The following is a 23,322-nucleotide window of genomic DNA, read 5'->3' on the forward strand; positions in this document are numbered from 1 at the left end:
ATACAATTTGATTAGATAGTATGGGTAGGTCTTCATATTACAATTGGTAAAATCTAAGGGGATTACAGTCAGATTGTAACATGCATGGTAATCCATAGAAATCTAGAACCTGACGTCATGAAATAAGCTGAAATAAAAGGGCGATGAATCATAGTTAATATCTTGGTACAACAGTGCAAAGTAAACTACCAATATTACTATATGCATTCTTACAATCAATTTAACAGGTCGTCAAAGTTCTACCTCAGTGTTATCAATCCATTTTTTTTGCGAACTACAGGTGCTTATACACAGGCCTACTAACCCATATCAAATTGATCATATTCTGATCCCAACTGCCATTTTTCTAGGGCTTCTAGGTAAATAAATGCAAGCTACAAGGGTTTCTAAAAAGGTTTATTTTTTTTTATTTATTTTTTTACAAAAATAACAAACATGTCATACTTTTTTACATAGAGCAGCCCCGATCCTCCTCTTTTGGGGTCCCCCACCAGCACACCTGATTCCTCCTCCTCATCCAATGCCCCCATAGTAAGCCATTTCTTATGGGGGCGCTCCGGAGCCCTACTAACTGCATCTATTCTATAGACACAGACAACTGGGCATGGCCCTGCTCCCTCCCCACAGTTTGATTGACAGCAGCAGGAACTGTGAAGAGGGACAGAGCAGAGAGAGACGCTGCTCTCATGCACAGATTGTGATGGGGCTCCGGTGAGTATAAGGGGAGGGGGGAACTGGATACAGAAATGTTTTTATTTTCATGCAAAGAATACATGAAGGTAAAAAAAATTCAGCCTTTAGAACCACTTTCAGTCTCCTTGTAGGATCAATATATTCTCCTTTACATCTTCTAAATTAATTAAAGATTGGTCCCTGTGTCTGGAACCCATCAGATATTAAAAAGTGACATGTAATGTATAGGTTTAAACCTTTAATGGGAGCAGGGCGCTTTTAACCCCCTAGAAGGGGTTAAAATGCGCCTGTGTAGCCCCGCTGCTTAAGCGCTTTGCAGGTGCTTTGGCAGCGCTGCCCATGCAATCCAATGGGCAGGGGCGGTGGAGGAATGGTGTATACACCGCCCGCAAACCGCCCCAAAGATGCTGTTTGCAGGACTTTTTCTAAGGTCCTGCAAGTGCACCGCCTGTGTGTGAAAGCACTTGGGCTTTTCACACTGGGACTACTGATGAGGCATTTTTCAGGTGCTTTACAGGTGCTATTTTTAGCGCTAAAGCGCCTGAAAAACGCCTCAGTGTGAAAGGGGTCTAATGCCCCGTACACATGGTCGGACTTTCTGATGTAAAATGTGAGATCGGAGCTTATTGTCGGAAATTCCGTCCATGTGTAGGCTCTATCGGAATTTTCATCTCACAAAATTTGATATCTACATCTCAAATTTTCCAAAAACAAAATCAGTTGTCGGAAATTCCGATCACGTGTACACAATTCCGAAACGCAGAATGCCACGCATGCTCGGATTCAAGCAGAAGAGCCACACTGGCTATTGAACTTCAATTTTCTCGGCTCATCGTACGTCACCATGTTCTTGGCGTTCAGAAATTCCAACAACTTTGTGTGACCGTGTGTATGCAAGACAAGTTTGAGCCAACTTCCGTTGGAAAAAATCCCATGGATTTTGTTGTCAGAATGTCTGATCAATGTCCGATCGTGTGTACAGGACATAGAGTATGGCTAATACCCCTGTGTGTGTGTTTTTTTTTTTTGCCATCTGTAGAAACAATCGAAAATTAGAGGAAACTTCTAAAAAGTTAAGCTGGGTAAACTTTAGTAGATTTTCAATCTAACATTCATACAAAAATTTGTGCGAACATTCTCAGTGTATTTGATGGCTTGACAGAAAGTAGTTCCAAATTTTGTTTGCTTTTGACATTCGATTTTAGAGTGAATGGACTTTCCTTAAAGCGGAGGTCCATCCTAAAGTGGACCTTCCGCTCATTGGAATCCTCCCACAGTACAGTACAGGTATCTGCACCCACTTCCGGCATAGCTATCTGCGGAAAGGGGCGTAGATTCTGCAGAATCTACGCCCCTTTCCGAAAGTCCCACGCTGCCTGCTGGGAAACACACAGATCCCAGACGCAGCGGGACCATCCTTATTGCGCAGCGCGACTCGCACATGCGCAGTAGGGAACCGGGAAATGAAGCCGAAAGGCTCCACTTCCTGATTCCCATACCCAAGATGGCGGCGGCAGCACCCGAGAGACGATCGAGAGATCGGCTTCGGGTGCCGACATCGCGGGCGCACTGGGCGGGTAAGTGTCCTTATTTTAAAAGTCAGCAGCTGCAGTATTTGTAGCTGCTGGCTTTTTAAAAAAAAAAAAAACGGCGGAACTCCTGGCGGACTCTCGCTTTAAAGAAAACTGCCTATACTTCTAGAAATGTATTCACTTGAGAATTTTTTTTATCCTGCTCCTTCTAATTTTCTTGTCATTGAAGTCGAAAACAAATGTTGACTTCACCCCACTGATGATTAGAAAATCAAAGGAGCATTCTAAAAATGAAAATTTTTGTTAGACAGCTTGTTAAAACAGAACAACCAGTAAAAACTTCCCCTGCAGAAAATTTTGTGGGACTAAGATTTTGCCTTCTTTCTTCACATTTGGGGCTCCTTCAGACTAGCTTTGCACAGAAGATTAATCCTCATTCATATTACTTTTCTATTGCCTTCAATACCTGCTTTAAAGTGGTTGTAAACTCTCCCCCACAACTTTGTCCCATGTGAATCAGGATAAAAAACCCTAATGAACACTGCTTATAGATATCCCTTTACTTGCATAGTATTGTTGTAATCCTTTTTGTTCTTTAGAATGATGTCACTGAGCATGCCCATATCTCCCCTGATTTACGGCACACTCTGTGCGCTTGACTCTATTATCGGGACTTCCTACGGCACAACACTGGACTCCAACGAGACTGCATAATCACTCAGAGCTTCCTCTTATACCCCATGTGACCATGTGAAATCACATAGAGTGGAAAAAAAGGCATTGGACAGCATTACTGCAGTCTTATCAGCTGACGCTGATAAGACCAACATAGGCAAACACTAGATAATCGGCACAAGTAAATACTATGAAATAAAACAAATCAGCTATGAGCAGGAAAGCAGGGTTTCCATAGAAACATCGGAATGAGAAGGAGGCTTGGTTAACAGTACAGGAATTGCTCAATGTAAGGATGGAAATACACTCCACTGTGGACTCAGAAAACAATACTTAAGATGGCACTGCCTAACCCCTGGAAACAATTTTTTTAGACCCCTTTCACACCAGGGCGTTTTGCAGGCGCTATAGCATTAGAAAAAGCGCCTGCAATCCGCCCTAAAGAAGCTGCACCATTGTGTGTAGTGTGAAAGCCCCGAGGGCTTTCACACTACAGTGGTGCGCTGGCAGGACGTCAGGGAAAAGTCCTGCCAGCAGCTTCTTTGGAGCGGTGAAGGAGCGGTGTGTTTACCGCTCCTCCACCGCTGCTCCCTATTGAAATCAATGGGGCAGCGCTGTAATACCACCGGCAAAATGCCGATATTGCGGCGTATTGCCGGCGGTTTTAACCCTTTCACGGCCACAAGCGGGGGGTAAAAGCGCCCCGCTAGTGGCCGAAATGCGCCGCAAATCCGGCGGCAAAACGCTGCTAAAAATAGCGGTGTTTTACCGCCCACGCTATGGGCAGTGTGGTGTGAAAGGGGTCTTAAAGTTTCTTTAAACAGTAAGTAATATGCAATTTGGGCTGGATTACAGTGGCTATAGTTTAATAATTACTTATTATAATGGACAAATTGAAAAGAAGCATCAGAGTGGGAGAGTTTACTTCCTCTTTAAAGCGGAGGTCCACCCTAAAGTGGACCTTCCGCTCATTGGAATCCTCAGTGTATTTGATGGCTTGACAGAAAGTAGTTCCAAATTTTGTTTGCTTTTGACATTCGATTTTAGAGTGAATGGACTTTCCTTAAAGCGGAGGTCCATCCTAAAGTGGACCTTCCGCTCATTGGAATCCTCCCACAGTACAGTACAGGTATCTGCACCCACTTCCGGCATAGCTATCTGCGGAAAGGGGCGTAGATTCTGCAGAATCTACGCCCCTTTCCGAAAGTCCCACGCTGCCTGCTGGGAAACACACAGATCCCAGAGGCAGCGGGTCCATCCTTATTGCGCAGCGCGACTCGCACATGCGCAGTAGGGAACCGGGAAATGAAGCCGAAAGGCTCCACTTCCTGATTCCCATACCCAAGATGGCGGCGGCAGCACCCGAGTGACGATCGAGAGATCGGCTTTGGGTGCCAACATCGCGGGCGCACTGGACAGGTAAGTGTCACTATTTTAAAAGTCAGCAGCTGCAGTATTTGTAGCTGCTGGCTTTAAAAAAAAAAAAAAAACGCGGACTCCCTCTTTAAGCCCTTGAATGGTGCTGCTCACATACAGCTGCACACCAAGTGGTTTCTTGTAGTTAGGGGCAGATGTCGGAGCCTCATTACAACTGACTGTGTCCAGGCTCAGACATCATCCCTAACCACAGGTAAGCAGCTACATGTGAACAGTGGTGGCTGCTGTCCATCGGTCATTTGTTTATATAGGCAGAGCGACTGCCAGTATTCACATATACGTGTCATTCCAGCTGCAAGAATCCACTGATTCCTGCCACTGGACTAAACGACCATGTGAAGGAGCCAACCTCGCCTATTGAGATCAATGGGGCTGCATTGCAACCTCAAGCCAAAGGCTTGGCATTTTTTATTTTTTTTTCAACCTGCTGATTGACTGAAAACAAATGATCGATTAATGGCCAACCTTAAGCTTAGTGTGTCAGCCTTAAAGGAGAAGTCCAGCCAAAGCTTGTTAGGCTGGGCTTCTTCTATGGATCACAGGAGTGCAATTCGTTTTGCACTCCTGTGACCCGTTTTCAGCAGAAGTCCACTCTCTGCTGGCGTCACAGGAATCAGTCCAGGCACTGCATCATCCCGACAATGGAAGTCCGGATCCACCAGGTGCCTGTCAGCCTTTAAGCGAGCCACTAAGGACCCATTCACACCTGAGCCATTATCTGCTTGAAGCTCAAAAATGCTTGAGGAGAAAAAAAAAAGAATCAATTATTCTCTATGGAGATGATTCACCATGGATCTCCACTCCAAGTCGCCTGAAGTCAAGCGCCTGAAGCTCAAACAAGTTCTGGAGCTTTCTTTGTTGTTCGAATTGGGCAGATTTGGGCAGTTTTTGCACATTTGTATTCCCATAGAAATTAATGGAAACATGAGTTTTTTTTAGATTTTCTGCTCAAATGAAAAAAAGTAAAGAATAAGATAGTAATAATATAAGAATGAATACATGTAAAATAAATACACAAATAGCTAAAAATCATCATAAATAAGTAAAATAAAATATGTAATAATACACCTCTAACCTTAAAAAAAATATTAAATACATTATTATTAATAATAAAATAATAAAATAACAAACACCCAAACTCGAACAAAAAAATGCATTATTTATAATAATATTTTTTTTTGTGTTAGGGTGTTTAGTTATTTATTATTTAATTTTTTAGGGGGTGTGTATTTATTTTACATTTATTATTATTCGTATAATAATAATAATAATAATAATAATAATAAATGAAAAAAATATAAAAATAATAATAAATAACCCTAACTCTAACTCCTAATCCTAACCCTAACCTAAACTGAACTCGAACCCCTTACCCTAATGAAAACACATTATAATAAATGAATAATAATAAAAGAACAAATAAAAGCTAATGGGAAAAGCTAAAAAAGCTGAAATACCTGAAAGGCAACAGATAATAGTTTTCTCTATTGGTTGATAAAAAAACAGCAAAGCCCAAAAATGCTGCATACAAACGCACAAATAAGTGCCAAAAAACCCTGAAAAAACGTGCGAAAAAGCGTTCAAAGCTCTCCACAGCTCAGCACTTCAACGTGCGAGGAGAGGAGAGCTGCTGATTAACAGTCAGCAGCTCTCTGCTTGGGGAGCTGTGAGAACCAAGCCATCGGCGATGCTCGATCGCTCGGTTCTCAGTGTAGAGGCGCCGACTGGCTCTCAATCAGCATTCTCAGCCACTGGCTGAAGTGCTATGGAGGGGGGGGGGGGTGACCTGAGCTGAAGTGGCTCGTACAAGGCTTTAATTCCTGGGTGTCCCCATTGGAAGATGTCCCCTCTAACAGGCCGCTTGCACACTGTTGCCTAAAAACTGCGTTTATAGGCACAAAGGCATTTCTTTTGTAATAATGTAAATGCAGAACATTGCTTTCAATGTGCCTGTACACGCACTTGCGTAAACATGCGCTGCATATAGATGAGTAAATAAAATATACAGAAATCTGTGTTGCTAGTCAGTATTTTGATTCAAATAAAGCTAGAATATTTTTTTACGCATGTGTACACGTATGCATAAATACACGCAAGCGCTATAAAGCCCATTCTTGCATTTTTTTTCTGCCAGAAATGTCTGATGTTTATACACCAGTAGAGCGTGTAAATACTCTTAGCCCTTGTACACACAGTTGGACATTCTGACAACCAAATCCGTTGGATTTTGTCCGAAACTGTTGCATACACACGGTCGGACAAAGTTGTCAGAAAATCCGATTGTACATAACGTGATGACGTTATTTTGTTACGATGGGACTACGTTCAGGCTAGTAGCCAATAGCTTTGGTCTAGGAATTTGATCTGAGCATGCGTGGCGCTTTGTCCGTCGGAGTAGGCTACACATGATCGGAGTATGTCCGATCGGAGCATTTTGTCGGAAAATTTTACGGACAAGTTGGAAAAGTTGGTCCGTCGGATACTCCGATGGAAGCAGTTCGATGGAGACCACACACAGTCGGATTATCCGACAAAATGGTCCGATAGGACACATTCCGTCGGAATCTCCGACTGTGTGTACAAGGGCTTACTGTTCTGGGACAACCCAAAATTTGGGTTTTTATTTTAATTTTACTAATAACAGATAACAGAAGGAATTGAGAGGATGAATCTCCTTAACGGTGATACAGGCAGCAATAAAAACCGGACAGGGTTTCTAATACAAAATCTAAAAAAAAAAAATCAGTTTTGCCTTTAGTTATAATTTAAAGGGGTTGTAAAGGTAAATGTTTTTTCACCTTAATGCATTCTATGCATTAAGGTGAAAAAACATCTGACAGTCCCGGCGCCCCCAGCCCTCGAAAGTCCCGCTCTCGTCCCCCGACGTCCTTTCCACTGTTCAGCCCGGCCGCTGATTGGCTGGAGTGGATGGATGGAAAGCAGCGCAGCCATTGGCTCGCGCTGCTGTCAATCACATCCACTGACGTGGAGCACCGGGGGGCGGGGCCGTGTGATACAACGAGCGGCTATAGCTGCCGGCTGTATCACGGGAGCGCGCCCGCAGATGCTTCTCACCATGCGAGCTCCCTCGCATGAACGTGAGAAGCACCTGCAGGAGGAAGCGGAGACAGCCACCGAGGGACCCCAGAAGAGCAGGTTCGGGGCCACTCTGTGCAAAACGAGCTGCACAGTGGAGGTAAGTAGAACATGTTTGTTATTTTTATTTTATTTTTTTAAATTCACTTTACAATCCCTTTAACATTATGGGCCGGCTCACACTGCTGTGATGCGGGAACCCTGCAAATCCACTGCGCATGTTTCCCGGCGGCAGTTCATACTGCCCTATGCGAAATTCTGGGAGTGTTAGGTAAAAGTTAATGACACCCCCAAATCAGTTCGCAGATCGCTGTGCGATCTGAAAACTCGGACAAGAATCGGATCGCATGGGTGTGAACAGCCATGCGATCCGATTCTGCTGCGGACCAAAAAAAAGGGTCCTGTGTGAGTTTGATGCGAATTCAGTCATATGATCTTGATGGCTGAAATCGCATGTGATTTTCACTGCAGTGCGGTGCGAATCACACCCGATCCCTGACATCGCACCAGTTTATACTGGCCCTAAGGATCGGTTCACATGTATGTGAATCGGATACATTTTGAACCACATCCGGTTCTCATAACGTGTGAGCCAAACCGGCTTTCAATGGAGCCGGTTCACATATATGTGGGCTGGTTGCGGTGCAAATTAAGAAAGGTTTCTGTGCGTTTTTCAAATATGATTTTAGTGTCACATACGCACCTCAACTGCTGAAAGGAAACCACAGCAAACTCTGCACAGAAACTGGCGCTGTGCACTCCTGTGACCCGTATTTAGAAGACACTGACACTCACTGGCATCAATCAGCCGGTCCAGACTCTGGAGAGATCCTGACTTTATCGTCTCCTTAAAGTGGGGTACCCCCTAAAAAAAAAAAATTAAAAGTCAGCAGCTACAAATACTGCAGCTGCTGGCTTTTAATAATCGGACACTTACCTGCCCCAGGGTCCAGCGATGCGGGGGAACGAAGCCCCCCCCCCTCGCTCCCCGCTCCGCTCGCGGCGCCGTCATGCATACTGTGGGCACCCGGCTGTGGCTTCACAGCCGGGCACCCACTGCGCATGCGCGAGCGGCGCAGGGCGCCGTGATACGCCGTACAGTCACCTGGGACACGTGACAGGTCCCAGGTGAATGTGCGGCGCGAGGGGAAGTGATGTCACCAGCCCGGGCAATGAAGAAGGCAGACTACGAGGGACCCCCTAGCAACCGGTATTTAGAGGTGAGTAAAAAATTTTTTTTTTGCCAATTATTTTTTTTTGATTTTTTTTAAGAATTTTAAGTAGTTTTATTTTTTGGGGGGCAACACCACTTTAAGAGCCTGAACCAGCAGCTCCCATCCCCTCCACAGCCTGGCACTCCAGTTAATTGAGAGGCAGAGCAAAGAGCTAGTGACTGACAGCCACTGGCTCTCTGCTCACCGAAGAACGTTAACTGAGCGATCAGCAGTCTTTGATTGCTTAGTTCTCAATGTAGATGCAGCAGGGATAGATGCAGCATTGGAACAATACTGCATCCACCTAGGTAATTTGGGCCTCATGTACACTGAAGCTGGTAAACGGACGTTTAGGAACAGTTGGGCATTTTTTTCAGCTGCCCCTGAACTCCCCTCTATGTTATCTGACATGTACACAGGGGAGTTTATAGTCATTTCTAGGCAGTTGAGTTTAGAAGCATTTTTTGGAAAGCAAAAAAAATTTTAATAAATAATAAGGTGTTCAGAGGCATTTGAAACGCCAACCGCCTGTAACAGCTGGTAAAAACAATAACTCGCATTTAGCCACATTTTGTTTACAGTTTTGGTGGAGATACATTTTTGACTATTAAAAAAAATCTTCTAAATGCAAACGCAGCTAAACGCTACATGTAAACTCGGCAAAACTGAAGTTTTTAAACATCGGTAACTATCTGTCAAGTTAAATCATTCAGGAGAGGTTTCAAAACGTCTCGTGTACATGAAGTCTAAATGTTTTCGCATTTTTTTTTTTTTATCCCAAACTTCTCTTTTAAAGCAGAACTTTACTCACCTTCCGTCCAGAAAAGTTGTGCCTCGGAGCTCCCCAAAGACGTCAGCTTCTGAGTGTTGATCACTGCCAAGCTTTCATTGGCTGGGCTGAGATTGCATCAATCCCGAGTTCAGACAGCATCGATCTTTCCAAACTTGTACAATGAGCTGCATGTGCGCAGCTCACTGCACCGGGGTGGAAAGGCAGATATAAGTAACTTTCACGCAAAAAAAAAAAAAAAGGGGAGGTCAAAACATGCCTGTTTGCCCATTTTTTATATTTTTTTTCCCCTAAGCCCTCATTCACTTTGACGTCATCTGAAATCGCACAATTTCAAAGCCGTGCATCAGTGCAATCATCTTGGAAGAAATCTGCGTGGCTTTATGCACAGACATCTATTCAGGTTGCACCCGAAAAAAAAATGTAAAAAAAATAACAATCACCAAAAGTAGTGCAGGAACTACTTTTTCAAAGCGATGTGGCAGCGCAAAGTTGGCGTTGCGCAGATTTGAACAGTGCGATCACCGGAAATAGAGTGCGATTTCTAACAAGTCCACTCCGGTGTGTGAATGAGGGGGCTTACCCTGACTTTGGAAGGCAAGTCCAATTACTTGCACACAATCTCCAGTTGATTACAAGCCCATTGATGACCAACAGTACAAAAAAAAAAAAAAAAAGCATCTGTCAGTCATATAAATCATTCAGCTGTATTAGATACAGTAACAACTATAAACTCTATAACACAAATAAGACAAACACAGCACACATACATACATAGATATCAATTGCACATGCCTTCACGCCTATAAAGTAACAATGCAGTGATTTGTAGGGCTGCCTGTATTAGATGTTCTTCTTCCTCCTTGCAGTCATTATACAATGAATAAGTCATACATATTGTCTGTCATTTGAACCTCCATGAAAAGGTTTCCATCCAGGATCTCAATTCCCACCTGTCCTCCTATGTGCCTCCAAGGTGCAGCTTTACCTCCTGCCTGGGGCTCCTCTTCCCTCTACTTGTCTGTGTACATGACTCCTGTTGCTTCCTCTGCAGGTTCCCTTATCTGTGTGCGATCCCTCCTCTGTTTACTGACAGCTCCCTATCTCACTCCCATGTAACGTCCCCAAATAGTGCGGTTTGGTTGTAGAGGAGGCGTGCGTCCCATGTTATTGTGCTGCCAGGCACACCGAGCGGCGTCCCGTCTCCCTGGGAGACCGGAGCCTCTGACTCACCCAGCGGTAAACAGACCACGCCCCCCTTGCTCTGGGATACATTCATTTGAATTGTATCAGCCCGAGCCCAGGGCGATCATCAATCACGAGTAGATGGAAGGGAAATAGGAAGGTGTACAAGGCGTGTGCACCAGGAAACAATGGCTGGGGATTTACAAGCAAAATGCCTTTCCAGGGCAAAGTTAGTCATAGTGCCAGCAGAGAGATCCAGAAGTGTAATTGGTATAATACACCATAAGAGTTATTCCATATTTGCAGACAAATTGGGATAAGGCCCCTTTCACACTTGTGCGACTTGGGACTGCAAAAGTCGCATGACAAGTCATACCCCATGATTTCTAATGAGTACCGTTCATATTTGTGCGACTTCATGTTGCAGCGACTTCAAAGTGGTCCCTGCACTACTTTGGTCTGACTTTGATGCAACTTGAGGTCCATAGACCTTAAGATTACACAGGCATTGCTTCAAGTCGTGCCACTTTCACATCATATAAGTGTGAAATTGGCCTAACACCTACTTTAAATGTGTTACCCGTTGTATATACCCATTTGTATACACCAATCAGTCATAACATAACCCCATACTAGGGTTGCCGCCTCATCCCTTTAAATCCGAACACGTATGAATTACACAGGTTCCGAGGCTTAATCAGCCATAGAACCTGTGTAATTAATATGTGTTTGGTTTTAAAGGGATGAGGTGGCAACCCTACCCCATACTCATTCACATGGGGGGGGGGGGAGGCCGGGATCTGGGGGCCCTCTTGTTAAAGGGGCTTCCAGACTCCAATAAGCCCCCCCCCCCCCCGCAAACCCCAACAACCAATGGCCAGGGTTGTCGGGAAGAGGCCCCTCCCACAGCTCTGCTCTCTACACAGGCTATGTACAGGGGGTAGGCAGTAGGGATGAGCTCAGGCGTGTTCGCATGGTCCATGGGCAGAGCCCGTCAGGAAACGACGCATCGCTGCGCTAATCACAGGCAGTGAGGCATTTCCCGATCTCTGCAGCAGCGCATCGGGGCAATGTCTCACTGCCTGTGATTAGCGCAGCTCTGCGCCGACTTCCTGGCGGGCTCTGCACGTGGACCATGTGAACATGCCTGAGCTCATCCTTAGTAGGCAGGTGGTACCCCTCCTCATTGGGCGCTAAGTGTGTATCATATAGGAGGCCTACCCCCAGGGTGGGTTCTTTGGGCTACACTAGGTGATGAATGGGGTTTACTGACTCTAGCACAGGGGTAAGACCTTGCCCGAAGGCGTGCTCACCAATGCCCAGGACCAAAATCAAACATTAAGGCAGTCCCCCAACTCAGAGATGAGCCACTTGTGTGTAGTGTTGTACGCAGAGTCCCTTCAGAAGATGTTGTCCCTTGTCCTACACACTTGTACAGGTCAGTGTATGTGTTGCATTAGGAGGGGCATGCAGGGCCTATGCCCACTCCGTCAGACAGTGTATCTCTAGTACCTCACTCCTAGTAACAGAATGGTGAACACATAGTGCAGACCTCATGCATGCTCTCACTTAAACCTTCTCTTTCCATACCAAGTGACCAGGCATGGACCTCAGTAACTTAGTCCACTCCTGCTGACCGACGGAGATGGATAGCTAGAGAGGAAGCCGGACAATGGACTCCCTTACCACAGAGACCTAACCAGGTACCACCCTATCAACTGATTACTGTTCTTCTTCCTGCTTATCCATAGCAACTTCCTCTTCTTGTTAGCCTTACAGGTTTACCTTTTGTTAGAGCGGAGAAGGCCCAGCAGAGGCAGAAGACAGTGGATAGAAGGAGAAGAATCGGAGAAGGCGCTAGAAGACATCAGCAGGGCAGAAGACATCAGCTGAGGAGGCAGAGAAACCGGAGAGGGGAGAAGAAATCAGACGAGAAGCCAGAGCTGCCTTAATAAATTACCTTAAAAGCCTGCGTACTGTGTTTTTATTTTTTACACTCAGGGAGCATTTTCAAAGTTGGACCGACTTGTGTCAAACCAGTTAGGATGGCTCTCATAGGGAAACATTGATTTCCACACTTCATGTGACATGAACTCCCAATGTCGGAGCGTTTGTCGTACAAGTGTGAACCCAACCGTAATCACCATGTTGGATGTCACTAGTCGGATGGTTAGGACAAGTATCTGACTTTGCTCCGACTTCAATGATATTCAATGGGCTAAAGTAGGACCAAAGTCAGACCAAAGTAGTGCAGGAACCTTTATCAAAGTCGGACCGACTTGAAACAAGAAAAGAGTAAAATGAAAATCAGAGGACAGGTGCCTTAGTGCCCGAGGCTATACAGACTGAACAGGGAAAGTGAAGTGTCACATGAGCTGCATTGTATATGAGCCGGATAATTGCTTCATGCAGAATGTGAATGACCTCTTCTGGCGGTGATGTCTGTCAGAATACAGTAGCTGACACCGCAGATTCTTCGATCTGTGTATGTATAGTATATGGCCAGCTTTAGTTTGTCTGAGAAGGATCTATGGCTTGAGAAAACACTCTTGGAGGCAACTATTTCCAATTGCACTGCCATGATAAGGAATGGCACCCAGGGTTGTAGTTTGATCTATTGTGGAGCATGTCGGCTTGGCAACTAGCATATGTATAAAGAGATGCCATGATTCTTTCATGACAGGTTTATTTAAAGCTAAATAAGGGGCAGCATATGAATATTTTATAGGAAAGTCTACACAATCCTAATAATCCAATGCAGGCTTTCAAATTCTTTCAAATTTCAGCCAGCTCTTGATGAACCGTTTGATAGTCTCTTAGGCTGGATTCACACCTATGCATTTTTTGTGCTTTTTGCATTTTTCAGATTTGCTACTACAGAACGTGTTCCATAGGAAACAATGTTAAATAGACTGCAGTGAAAATCTTCAAAATGCAAAAAGCACTAAAACTGCATAAGTGTGAATCCAGCCTTAGTGGGTGACCCTGTCAGTCCCCTCCGCTCAACATCCTTCAACTGAAAAATCTAAAGGCCCGTACACACAATCAGAAAATCGTATGAAAAATACAGCTTTCGAATCAATCATTTAATAATCTGATCGTTAGTACAGTCTATCCAATCAGATTCAGCCACTGTTCGGGTATTCTGCCAGCAGCGGCTGTCAGAATACAATAGCCCAGAAGGGGGATCTGCACTGTACAGGCGAATGAAAAAAGAAAAAAAACACAAAAAAAACCCACTAAGGCTGGATTCACACCTATGCATTTGCACTACAGAACGTGTTCCATAGGAAACCATGGTAAATTGACTGTAGTCCAAATCTGCAAAATGCAAAAAGCACTAAAACTGCATAGGTGTGAATCCAGCCTAATGGTATATGGCCAGCTTAATGCTGGCCTAAGACGGATCAAAATTCAGGCAGTTCAGCAGGGGAAAAAACTCCCATCCATGGCCAGCATTATAAGAATGAATATTTGGATTAGTGGAAAGGCTAATTGATTGTACAGTTACACATACCTGCAGAAAAATAAGTTTCAGCCTGAGGCTAGCAGACAGGTCTAATTGATCCCAACCGGTATTGGAGGAAACCATAATTACAGGGTGTGTCCACGGCTGCTGGCTAGTGTCTGTCTGATACAAATGTGGTCAGAATAAAGACCTACTCCAACCTAAACAAGAACTTTTGCAAAAAGCCTTTGCGCTTGCCTTACAAACTATAATATATATATAAAAAAAAAAAAACAGCATTGTGCTCATATAATATATACTATATAATAGTGCAGCTCAAATAAGTATGTGAATCATGTGTGTGCAGTGTCTGAGATCGCACAAGTGTGAACCTGGGCTAAATGAGACAAAAAATATCCTGCAGTGCATATAAAATGTATCTGAACACAACCTATCCAGTTAAAAAAAAATGATACATTGTGAGCAATTGACTTAATACAGTGCTTAGTGAATAACTAGGAACAAGAATTTGCTTTCCATTGGTGGAGCTGTTTACTCTACATAACCTACTGACTCACTTTCTGAATTACAGAGGGATTTTATATTATGGAAATTGAATTGTATCTGCGCTGCTTGGTTCACACCTATGCATTTTTCAGTGTGTTTTTAGTTTTGCAGAAGCACACTGCAGTCCATTTAACATGGTTTCCTATGGGTCACGTTCACATCTGTGCGTTTTCAACCAGTGCGCTTTTTGGAAAGGGTCTGGGACTTTTTTCCTGCAGCAAGTTGCGTATTTGATTCCATAGACTTCAAGGTAAATGCAGCAGAAAAGCATAAAAAATGCAGTGCTTGCATCTTTGCTGCGTTTCTGTTGGTTTCTTCTGCATGACAACAGATACTTCCCCAAAACGCATTTTTTATGGGCCATGTGCATTGTGTGATGCTTGGATGTGTGTTAAAGTAGAGTTTCACTCAGAAGGGGAAGTTCGCTTTTCCACTACCTAATACATTACCCCAGTTTTGAGGGACAGGGGACCTTAACGCTGCTGTGGTCAGACATCGTTAACAGCCCTGTCACACTCACCTCTTGCGTAACTTAAAGGCCCGTACACACGATACGAAAGTTGGAAGTAAAATTATGTTCGGCGAACGATCTGCTGATTTTCGGATCGTTAGTACAGTGCTTTCGACAGCCGATTCCGATTTTTCGTACCACAAAATCTGGATGTGCAAACTATAAAATTTTTGTCAGATGTGAACACAATGTCCAATTTTTGTTTAATTAGTACGGTTTTTGTCCGAAAAAAATTGTAAGAGCAAGACTGCGCATGCTCGGAAACGAAAGAATACATACAAAATTATTCAACATATTAAGTCTCTTCTGAAGTTGAATTCTGTCATACGAGAATTTTTGTATGGTGAGTAACCTCTTCACTTTTGACACGAGACTAGCGTGCAACAAAAAATGGATGCCTGTTCGTCCAAAAATCGGATCGCGTGTACGAGGCTTTAGACTCTATTCACAGAAATGCAATCTGGATGCATTTTGAACCTCATCCGATTTGCATGGCATGTGAACCAAACTGGTTTTCTATGGAGGTGGTTCACATATCTGTGATGCAGTAGCCGTGTGATTTCAGTGCAAATTTGAAAAGAGCCCTGTGCGTTTTCTGATCATTGTGGTGCAATTCAGATGCGAATTTCAGGCTCATTGCCACATGTCCTCACATGCGCCCCCCCCCCCCCTCCAAATCCATACCAGACCCTTAGGTCCCTAGGATCAGTGGGAGTAATGATTGTGATCAATATGTGCACCATCATGAATACGGTAGTTCACAAAGCACAGGAAGTAAATAGCTCACTGCCTTTTTACAGCAGAACTTTTTTTTAGACCCCTTTCAAACTGGGGCCGCCTGTGCATTAGCGTTAAAGCGATGGTCATTTTAGTGGCGCTTTACCGCTGTTTAAGCGGAGCTTTTCAGCCACTAGCGGGTACTTTTAACCCCGCTGGTTGCCAAAGAAGGGGTTAAAAACACCCGTGTTGCGATGCTTCCCATTCATTTCAATGGGCAGGGCGTTTTGGGAGCACTGTATACAGCACTCCCAAACCTCCCCAAAGATGCTGCTTGCAGGACTTTTTCTAATGTCCCGCAAGTGCACCGCTCCCAGTGGTACTCAGGCTTTCACATTCGGGCAGCCGGGGGAGGAATTTTCAGGCGCTTTACAGGCACTATTTCTAGCGCTAAAACGCCTGAAAACTGCCTCAGTGTGAAAGAGGTCTTACTGATTTAGGGTTCATTGACACTAGCAACTGAGGGGCAGTAAAACCATGTGGTTGAGCCGTGTTGAGCCCCCAACCACAAAATGTACCCCTCTTCATGACCAGGCCATTTTTTGCTTTTTGGCCCTGCATTATTTTAACTGAAAATTGTGTGATCGTGCAACACTGCACATAAATTAAATGTATATAATTTTTTTCCCTCACAAATAGAGATTTCTTTCTGTGGTATTTGATCGCCACTGGATTTTTTATTTTTTTTGCACAATAAATGAAAAAAGACCAAAAATTTTGAAAAAAATTTATATATTTTTTATTTTCTGCAATAAAACGTATCCAATTAAAAAAAAAAATTCTTAAAAAATGTAGGCCAATATGTATTTTGCTACATATTTGTGTTAAAAAAATCCCAATAAATGTATATTGATTGGTTTGCGTGAAAGTTATAGCATCTACAAACTATGGTTATATATATACTGGAATTTTAATTTATTCATGCCTGTCACCAAACCATTTACCAAAAACAATAGACGATCAACAGCAGATGTTGCTGAAACACTTTCCTGTTGACGTCTGTGACTGTGAGTATATTTCGATCGCTTCTTGTCCTTCTAAGCACCCCTCACTGGAACAGGAATTAAGAGGTAATCCCACCAATGGAATCACAGACTGAAATACAAACCCAAGAGAAGTTCTAGTCCTTCCCTATTCCCAAAACAAATAGGCTTTGGCTAGAGTTGGGCTTTAAAATCATACAGTATTTTAAGCAGCAGACATTTGTTTAGTCTGTAGCGATGGGCTCCTGAAGAGCACGCGCTATGCGTTTTTCAAAGTTAAACTTTACCCAATCTACAGTTTGGTTTGGATACATTTGCCTAAATTAGACTTCTGTATCAGTCTGACTGGACTGTGAGATGCTCAGCCTGGCCACAGGGGTCACTGTCTCTGGTGGCAGGTGTGAAACTATGGTCTGGTCAGGCGCTTAAATTACTCTCTCTCTGAGTCAGGTCAGTGGGAGTGGCCCTCTCGCTGTGCCCTCTGGGAGAGTGTATTTAAGATGAGGACATCACGTGGTTCGGGGTTCTGGTCCAGTATGATGTGCTGATTACATGGTCCTGGTCCTCCTGACCAGCCCCCAGGAAGGTTATGGCCTGGGGTGCGGATCCACCCGACTTTAATGCCTTGGGGCTGGCTAGCCCAAGGCAAGTAAACGAAAGGAGGATTCTGAGGTGGATGGGTGCCGTCTCTGGTTTGGGAGAGACCCAGTGTACTTCAAGCATTCCAGGGGATGACTCTTTATAAGAACACCACATATGGGTTGGTTTTCTTAACAAGAGCCTGGAAGGGCTGAAGTAACCGAGAGAATCCGGTCTTGTGGATATCGCCAAGTGGGCTGAAAGATCCAGGTATCCTACAAGTGTTCTACAGATTAGTTTCTTATATGTTCTGCAAAAAAGTCGGTGACAAAGACTTTGTTCCTGAGTAAGCACCTTGTTGGCTGCTAGGCCTTGTGAGAGTGGGACTGTCCAACTTGAGTGTTCATCCAGCTGCAAATGGCTATTCTCTGGATGCAGTCAACTAAGCAAGTTCTTTAACGTTTATAGACTTTGACATTGAGAGTACTTGAACTCCTTTCCAACCCTTTGATCCCAAGTTGAAAGACTGTTCAATGGTTTAAGTTTGCAAATAAAATCCATTCAAGTGGATCTATTGTCAGTCTCAAGTTACTGGGCCATCTACCTCGGGACATCCCCTAGACGTGAAACAAGGAGAACGGAAGGTAACGGTAAGCCCAAAAATAACCAGCAGTTCCTTGGGGGGGTTAGGGCTACATGTTGGGGTCCGTAGTCCGGGATTTTACCGTTACCTCGCAAAGGAACTGTACACGTGGTAAAGCAAGGACAGAGGGTTGTGTTTTGTAACTGCGTCATCGGCGCATCTTTACTCAGACTTTCACTGAGGTGCGTAAGCGTGGGAGGAGCCCTTGCCAAAAAGCCTGTGAAGTTGCGCAACCTGAACATCCCAGTGGGAGGAGTCTGAGTTGTTCTTTCCTGCACGAGGTACCACGTGCGAGTGTGCTGCGGAAGGAGGAAAGATTAGTCGATACTTTCTCAGAGTTTGGAGAAAACTTTTCTGGAAAATGTACCGTGCCCCAGGAATGCAGCCTGCGCCAGGATGCAGAATGCCTCTTGGAAGGAGTCCCACAGGAATACAGTTGCCTGGTACTGTACTTACGGACACGGGCATTCGCCTGCTGCCGCAGGGGCGGTTCATTCTGTACACTACTGGAGACATCAAGGGCCTGAGTATGCTGTGTGGAAAGTGCGACAGCCTGGTCGCCAACCCTTGGCCATTCTCCAGGTGCAAGAAGTGTGCAGAGTACACTTTTAAAGTGGAGCAGTCAGTCACACCACCAAGGGCCTACCGCGTGGACTGGGCCACGGGCGTGACAACCGAGGAGTCAGCCATCTTCACCCCTTTGGCAACGCCTTTCACCGCAGAGAAACCTGTCATTTCTGACATCCTAGAGAGAGATGCCACTACGTCTGCTACTGAGACTGCTGAGGAAACCACTTTGGAGCAGATGGACACTGCTTCTACCACCGCTATGCCTCCTTTGGAGAAAGTGGGACACACAAAGTCTTCTCGGAGCCGACTTGGAGTTCTGCCACCGAGTCTGGCTGAATCCATTCGGTGGAAGAAGGTTGCTTTGGAAAAGAGTCTGACTGTGAGTACACATTTAGTTAACTATTTACCGGCAGAGGAATATAGGGATTCGGAGTTAGAGTCTCTGTAGGATACAGAGGATGATGACATTTTTTTTTTTTTACATCAAGTACAAAAAGTGCAACCACGACTCTTTCGTACAGGGGAAAAAAATGTCGCTGCAACAATGCCGCATTGGTCGTGGTGAATAGGACAGTGCTATACAAATATAGTCATAACTTGTCAAAAAACGTATAACCAATATAATGATGTCTCTGTAGGATACAGAGGATGATGACATTTTTTTTTTTTTACATCAAGTACAAAAAGTGCAACCACGACTCTTTCGTACAGGGGAAAAAAATGTCGCTGCAACAATGCCGCATTGGTCGTGGTGAATAGGACAGTGCTATACAAATATAGTCATAACTTGTCAAAAAACGTATAACCAATATAATGATGTACTAGAAGAGGTGCACTCAAGTTGGGTCAGGTAGTGCTAAATATGGGTGCCGAACCCGTGAGACCAATATTATCAGGTCTAACTTGGGTTTCGAAAATGACGCTAGTCCTGACTCCAATGACAGTGAGGGAATGTGAATGGTTTCAATGGTGCGTGTCTAAAAGGTTAATGGTTGGTTAAGTATTCTAAGGGAGGATTCATTGTTTAGTTGGATAGGTGGGATGGGGTAAGGGAGGGAGGATGAGGATAGAGAAAGTAGAAGTATAAGGGGGGAAAGAGAGAGGAGGCGGGCACCGTTCCCGGCACCCCCCCTCCCCGCCGACACCACACCCCCTTGTTTTACAAATGATGTATCCTTAGTTAGGGAAGGAGAGAGTGCCTTATATTTATCTGTGGTTTGAAAGTGTTTCCAGCAGGCTCAAATGGTCGAAAATTTCTGTAGACATTCTTGTGTGGTATAAATCAGCTCTTCCATCTCCTCTATCTTAGCAATTCTAGTCAGCCATTCCTGAATGGAGGGGACATCAGTGGATCGCCAGTGTATAGGGATACACAACCTGGCTGCATTGACCATATGCATGGCTAGTGATTTGTGATAAATCTGGATCATAGTCTTGCATCTCCAGCAAGTATTGGGAATTGTGGGGGAGGATTTGTGTAGTCTAGCAGGAGTCCTGTACCATTTAGTTGCAATTTTGTATCCATTTTCTTGAATTGCTACATTCATCGAACCTTTATGTGTGTAAGTAAATATGTCTTCCCACTGTTCTTTTGTAAGGTTTATCTGCAAGTCTTTTTCCCAAGAGCTTTGTGTGGGTACCGTCTGTGTCTGGTCAGCTTAGTTTAGTCTTGGAGTAATGCACATATGCTCGATATTAAATATATCAGGGATGTGTTACTTGCACATAGGATTTCAAATGGGGAAAGTTGTCTACACCACGTAGTGGATGAGTCTTCCGAGGTGAGGAAATGTCTCAATTGCCTATAAGACCAGAGAGGTAAGCTTTGGGTTGGGGAGAGTATAACTAGGTTTTCATATGAACGTGATTGTCCTTTGTGGAAGAAGTGGTGGGCTAATACCTCCTCATGTGGCCATTCCCTTTTTAAGAATGAGGTGGATTCTCCTGGGTAAAAGGCGAGGCGTAATGCTTGGTTAAAAGCCAATAACGAGGGGAAAATAAGGGGATGTGTTTTAATGGCCTGGTTCCAATGGCTTGAGGTAAGCCAGGGAAGGGAGTGTAACCGACCGTTTGTGAAGTGATTCTCCAGAACAACCCATGCCTTCCCGGTCTTGTGGATCCACCAGTCCACCACCCTGGTTAGGTGGAATGCTAAGTGGTATTTGGGGAGGTCAGGAAGACCGATCCCTCCTTTTGCTTTAGCCCGATTCAAGCAGGAGTATTTAATACGTGGGGCCGTGTTTTTCCAAATAAAGGCGGTACATGCCTTTTTGTATGTTGCAAAGAAGGAAGGATCGGATTGTCTGCATAAAGTATAAGAGTCAGGGGAGAACAATCATCTTTATTAAAGCTGCCCTACCGAACCAAGAGACATTTAGGTTGGCCCAGTCTTTTAGTTCGGTTTGAATTTTGGTGAGCGCTGGTAAGAAATTTTGGTTGTATAAATCTGACATTTTCCTTGTAATTTGGATGCCCAGATAAATGATGTTATCTTTTTGCCATCTAAATGGGAACGATTCCTGACAATGAGTAGTTTCTTGTGATGGTAGTGAGACATTAAGGGCGTATGATTCGGAGTAGTTGATATTTAAGTTTGATAAATCCCCGAAATGTTTCATGTCACTGAGTAGATTAGGTAGGGATATACACTGGGATTGTAATGACAATAAGATATCGTCAGCAAAGGCTGCTACCTTAAACTCTCTATTTTCTATTAAGCATCCTTTTATGTCAGGGTTGGCTCTTAATCTGTTTAGCAGGGGTTCAAGTGTTAGAACAAAGATTAGGGGCGATAGGAGGCAACCCTGCGTGTCCTGTTGCTGATGGAGAAATCGTCCGACAGGAGGCCATTGACTTTTACTTTGGCTGAAAGGTTTGTATACAAGGCGTCAATATGTGAACACATGCGTGGAAGGAGTCCCACTCCTTTTAGCACTGCCTGCATATAGTCCCAATCCACTCTGTCGAATGCCTTCTCAGCATCGAGGGACAGAAAGAATCCATGGGACGATGCTGAGGTGAACCAGTTGTGCAAATTCAGTGTGCGAATAGTGTTATCCCTGGCTTCCCTACCGGGGATGAAGCCCACTTGATCAAATAGTATGAGGCCAGGAATAAGAGGAAGCAGTCTGTGGGCGAGGATCTTTGCGTAGAGTTTAATATCTATATTGAGTAGGGAAATGGGTCTATAGTTGGAAACTTGCGTTGGGTCCTTGACGATTTTTGGGATGACTGTTATGTTGCTTCCAGCAGTAGGCCTGGAGAAGTGTTGGGGTTTGCTAGAGAGTTGAATGTCTGTATTAGGGATGGCGTCAGTTCTCCTGCAAAGGTTTTGTAGTACAAATGTGGGAGACCATCAGGTCCTGGGCTCTTACCCACTTTCATTTGTTTGATTGCCAAGAAGAGTTCCTCTGAAGAGAGAGGGCTCTCCATGGCTTCCGCTTGTTGAGGTGTGATTGGTTTAGGGCAGTATTGGGTTAGGAAGTCTATTATTTTGTCATGACGGTCGCCTGTCTTAGGTGCTCCTGTGTTGTCTCGTGTCAAATTGTAAAGTTTAGAGTAAAAAATTTCGAATTGTTTGGCAAAGTCCATGTTTCTAGAAAGTAGGTTACCTTTGCTGTCTCGTATCTGATGGATTGTAGACTGGGATTTGGGCGCCTGAATCGTACAAGCTAGGAGTCTCCCTCTTTTGTTACCGTGTTCGTAAAATACTTTTTGGCCCAGGATATATCGTCCTCTGGTGCGTTTCCCTAGTTCATCTAAAAATGTAGAGTGAGCTTGCGTGAGTTCCTGGAGTGTTGTTAGGGAAGTGGCCTGTTTGTGTGTCCTTTCGAGTCTGTGGATTAGTTCAATAAGTGTTTTAATCTGTTCTTGGTGTTTCATTTTAGAGGCGGTTGCTAGGGAGATTAGTTTCCCTCTGATGATGCACTTATGGGCTTCCCAAAGTGTAATGGGTGAGATGTCAGGGGATTTATTTTCTTTAAAGTATAGTTGGATTAGAGAGCGTATTTGTTGCAGTATTACCGGGTCTTTTAAAAGGGAGGGGTTCAGTCTCCAAGTTTTGGATTCATTGTGATGGGATGGTGATCAGACAAAAACATTGGTTCAATGGACGCTTGGGAGAGGTAGGCCAGGTCATGTTGAGACAGGAAGAAATAGTCTAATCTTGAGTACTTTTGGTGTGGTGGGGAGAAGAATGTATAGTCCTTGACAGTTGGGCATAGAGTACGCCAGGTGTCGTGTAGGGTCAGGTTTTGAAGTTGTATTTTAATTTGTTGAAGAGCACGGTATGGAAGTGAAGACACCCCTGTGGAGGTGTCTAGGAAGGGATTCATTGGGACGTTGAAGTCTCCCCCCAGTATCGCTATGCTGTCTTGGAAGGAGGATAATAAATCACATAAAATCCTGATGAAAAATAGCTGGCGTTTGTTGGGACAATAAATGTTGGCCAGCGTAATTGGTTTAGACGCATATGTGCCCTTGATGATGAGATACCTCCCCTCCAGATCTATTTGGGAATCTTTGAGTTGGAAGTCAGCATGCTTGGCGATAAGGATCGAGAGCCCTTTCGTTTTGGCTTCTGAATTGGTGGAATGTGGTGACTTACTATAAATGTGGTTTGC

General features: G+C 44.3%; 1 protein-coding gene across 1 annotated transcript in view; it reads right to left on the minus strand.

The window, feature by feature from the left end:
* DNAH11 (dynein axonemal heavy chain 11) overlaps positions 1-10,632 on the minus strand; it is a 404,290-nt gene extending 393,658 nt beyond the window's left edge. The window contains exon 1 of the mRNA XM_077491239.1: positions 10,391-10,632. The gene's annotated coding sequence lies outside the window, so the exon portion shown is untranslated. The remainder of the gene's footprint in view (positions 1-10,390) is intronic.
* Between the last annotated feature and the right edge of the window lie 12,690 nt (positions 10,633-23,322).

Source organism: Lithobates pipiens, unplaced genomic scaffold (assembly GCF_037356315.1).
Source record: "Lithobates pipiens isolate NorthernLeopardFrog02 unplaced genomic scaffold, aLitPip1_a1.2 Scaffold_19, whole genome shotgun sequence".
Taxonomy (NCBI): domain Eukaryota; kingdom Metazoa; phylum Chordata; class Amphibia; order Anura; family Ranidae; genus Lithobates; species Lithobates pipiens.